The sequence below is a fragment of the Egretta garzetta genome, unplaced genomic scaffold, assembly GCF_000687185.1.
Source record: "Egretta garzetta isolate BGI_Z169 unplaced genomic scaffold, ASM68718v1 scaffold454, whole genome shotgun sequence".
Classification (NCBI taxonomy): Eukaryota; Metazoa; Chordata; class Aves; order Pelecaniformes; family Ardeidae; genus Egretta; species Egretta garzetta.
In genome coordinates, this window is record NW_009259429.1 from 2,520,752 (window position 1) to 2,525,301 (window position 4,550).

Below are 4,550 nucleotides of genomic sequence, written 5' to 3' on the forward strand. Positions count from 1 at the left end.
TGCACTGGGTTAACCAGCCCAGCTGATACGGGCTAAACATCAGAGGAAAGAAAACAGCCCAACTGATCAGTTCGCTGACCTGATGCAAGAAAGTGGGGGAGAATGCGACGTGTATTTACTTTGCCTTTCTGACAGGTTGAGAAATGCTGCTTTAATGTTAAAGCAAAGAAAACAAGATAGAATGGAGGGGACTGAAAAATATCTGTGTAACATACTGAGTCCCCTACTTTGTACTGTAACCCTACCCCTAGTTCCACAGTGAGCTTTTATTAAAAACAAGACCAAAAAAACCCTAGATCCCCAAACCAAACAAAACCCCCCAAATAAAAAGAAAAATACCAACAAACTAAAATCTGCCCCTGCCCAGATGAAAAAAATTCTGTTTTGCAGCCTACACTTTCCTCTGGCAGCCCCTTCCAGTCTCACTTCAGCTGCAGAACTAGGCTTGCTTTCTCTCTCAAGCTTAAACATAACCCTACCTTCAGGGTGAGCCCTACACATGGTCCCCTGGGCTTTGCTCAGATGAAAAATACCTCAGTTATCTTAGCTCTGAATTATATTAAGGGGAATATGGACATCATTTTATAAAACTTTTAAACTGATGGAGCACAGAAATTCAGATTAGCAATTCTGCTTTTAATATCACTTATTTTTCCTGACGATAGGAATAAAAAATATTTTTTGACTACAGCTTGTTCCCTCTGTACACTAACTGGCACTTGGATTTTCTGATTTAAGTTTCATTTAAATCTTTCCAAGCTCTTAAAAATATGGACATCATTTTATGAAACTTTTAAACTGATGGAGCACAGAAATTCAGATTAGCAATTCTGCTTTTAATATCACTTATTTTTCCTGACGATAGGAATAAAAAATATTTTTTGACTACAGCTTGTTCCCTCTGTACACTAACTGGCACTTGGATTTTCTGATTTAAGTTTCATTTAAATCTTTCCAAGCTCTTAATTATTTTAACGGAGTCTAAATTCACCTTTCAGCTGAGAGGGTAATAAAAGGTGTAAGGAGGTCACTGGCATTAATGATGTTTTACTTGCCCCTCTGCAAAATGTGAGGTCTCTTGCACCTACCGCTACTGCAGCTACGCTTTTCATAGCTGTGGGGTGTGGGGAAGTGACAGCTTTGTGAGAATCTCCTCATTGCTACACATCTTAAAGATGTAATGAAAAAACCACTATCTGCTTTTAGATTGTCTGCTACAAAGAGTTTGCATCATTAATTTAATAAAAAAATGCAACAAACTAGGATGGGAGAACTGAGCACCACAGAATATTTGCAATCATATTCTGTGCTTTTGGGAGCATAATTCTTGGCACTGGCATGTAGCAGGCTGGCTTTAGTATCCAAGGAGTAAAATTTCAGATGGTTTGGACTTTCTAGATAGAAAATGCTTTTGAGAAATTGTCTCCGTCTGGAGTTTCATGGTCTGTGCAGTCTGTTCTGTGGGAGATCTTGAGCGGTTAAAATTGAAAAAATGTAACTCTGACTACACACTGCCTAAGAAATAGTTTGGTTTCATAATATTAATTTTTAAACATTTTCTTTCTCTTTTTTTCTGATATATTTTACACCGGGTAAATTCATAGCCATTTAATAATAATTTGCTCAAAAGTGCTTCATTTGTTCCCTATGCAATTTCTATTAATGCACTTTCTTTGCTTTTCAATAACGGCAAGCACTGTGGTCATAAAGGAGTGATACAGGTAGAGAATAAAGTTACAGATGCTTGGAAATCCAGATGAAACAAAGCCCGCAAACGTTATGGCGATTATTTGTGTGTGAACACTCTCTAACAGCCTCCCCGGTGTGGTGCTTCCAGATCTGGAAAAAAGTTTAAAATGCAGTAAAAAACTGTAAATATTTGAAGTTTCTTCCCCTTGGCCCGGATTATGAAATAGTAATCCATTACATTGTAAATCTTCCTGTACCATGCAAATCCCTTTACAAGGATTAGGAGATTGTAACAAAGATGATCATATTTCAAGAGGTACCGGTGTAAGTTATACACTTCTGGTGTGGGATTTCATACCGTCTTCACCCAACATGTTATATATGCTGACCCAAATGAACAGGTGCTTTACATTTATTGAGAATCTTAATTCAAGCAGTAATAAAAAAGATTTGGTTACGAGGCTGTGTGGCACATTGAGTCTGTTGCTCTCCAAGTGGACTCAACAATAGCTGAGGGTGTGCAATGGAGCAAAGACTATGCAATCAGTGACCCCTTGCCCCTTCGGTGGGGGAGAATTTCAGGAAAACACAAAGCAGCTGCTGTTTCTGCTTTTGCTGCTATCAGCCCGGGCACTATACTTACAGAGCAGCGGCTGTTAAATCTGTTTCAGCCATTAGATGCTTGAGCAAGAGCAGAGGAAAAGTATGTTTTATCATTCTGTGTCGCTTCTCTTTCTTTCATTAGATCAGACCCTGCTTTGGAACAATAAGGTAGAAGCATCTGACTTGCCTAGATTTCTTCTGTACATGTGGTATTTTGCCAGTATTTTGCATTAATTCTAATTCAATGAGTAGTGAGTCTCTATGTAAGGAAAAAAAAACCCATCAGAAGCGTTGGTTTATGCCACTAAGTAGCATTTGCAGAATCGGTGTTGTACCTTGTCATGCCTATAGACATAATTCTGAGTGGATATGGAATTTAAAAACAAAACACAAACCGGAACTTGCAAAGGAGTCTGATTTAGTAGCTCTTGGATCCTTTTTCAAACTTGTCATTCTGGTCTTCTCTAAAACCAGTTCCCGTATTTAGATCTTACATGTCCCTTTGGATTTGCCTATAACTAGGTAAGCCTAATCTGTTTAATTAGTACCATACTTAAAAGCCGCCTTTGTTAGCTTTGAGAGATAAGAGGGTAAGTGGAAGGGAAAATTAAGCTACATGGGACAGGTTTACAAGTATAGATTAGAAAGCAGAGATTGTAATCCAAAGTAAATGCAGGCTTTCAGGTTTTCTTCTTGAATTCTGCATTGCCCCCTCCTTTTTTTTCTTCAGTTCAAATCTCTGTTACTTTTATATTCAGCAAAGACCACTGAATTTGCACTCTAAGAATGAGACTAGAATCTGACCCTTGGTTCCATCCCTCTAGAAATGACCCCAAACTGCAGCAATAATGATTAATGCTGGTGTTAGCTCTGTCAAGCAACAATTAACCAGCAGTTGGTACCTCCACTTATGCTGAGTGCTGCATATCAAGACTGAGTGCTGTTGCAGATTAAGCCTTTGTCAAATACATATAGTGTATAATAGCTTTGTACGAAAAACAAGATTGGAGATGAAAAGGGAGGAGGCTATTGCCATGTCTGCCCTGGCAAGTAGTGTGGTATGGCAAGTGTAGCAAAATGGTTGGTGCTGGACACCCAGTACCTGGATGCTTTAGGATTTGGGCTTAGCTGTAGTTTGGTCCTGTGACCTGGAGAAGTCTGGTAGTGTCATGTGAAAAAAGGAATATATCTTGGTTTTTAAAAATTGATCTGTCTTGAAAAATGTTGTGAGACCACGCTGTGATGTGGACCAAAGCATGGGAAGTGGAGGAGTCGGGCAAATCAGCTCGTAAAGGACACATTGGATCACCTGAACTGAAGTGCCAAGGCAGAGGCACCCTAACTTTGCCAACCGAATGGGTGAAGAAAATAGCATCATTTTTAACCTCCTCACAGATATCTGATTTGATCAAGAAGTACAAGATGTTGCTTAAAAAATGACTATAACTCTTTGCAAGGCTGGATTGTTTTGTTAATTTGGTGCAGTTGTGTAACAGCAGTGATGAGATATGGGACATTTCTTAAGAATGTCGTATTAGGAAATAGACTGTACCCTTGTTCAGTTATAAGATGCCGCACAACTATTGTACCTATTAGCCATCTGATTCAGACCAGTGCTAATGGGATGCCCAGCATACCTCTGTTCTTGCAATTACCAGTTGTATAAGGTAGACAGCTTCAAAGTGAAACATAAATTAATTTTGGAAATATCTGTAGTAGCACAGGTGGGAATTTATACGCTTTGAGGGTACAAATTGGAAAAGTTCTAGCTTTGACACTTTCTCCACCGCATGCTACTTAGGAGCACTGTGCAAACCAGTGGAAAGGCGCTGTTTGGTGCTGAGATACATGTTTCTGTCGGGCACAAAATGATGTGAGAAAATGAGGGAGATTCGGTAATCTACCCAGAACGTCAAATACTATTTTCTTCAGATGATGAGCCTCAAGCTTCGGTTTTCTCTATTTTTTTTTAAGCCACTTTTAACTTCTGTATTTGAATGAGGCCCTCAGTTCTAAAAGTCTTTTGCTAAAACTTTAAAAGCTGATACGCATGTGCTCTTTCCTTCAACTCTCCCATTGCAGCCACGCTACTTGTAAGAAATGGAAACCCGTCTGCCAGCCGTCTGTCGAGAGTGCAAGTACGATTCCACCTCCAAGCAGAAATAATCCCTTATATTTTAGGCTGGCTGGCGGTGACCCTTTATCCATCTGCCTGGTTTTCCCTCCTGTGAAGCTACCGGGCGTTGACAGCAGGGGCT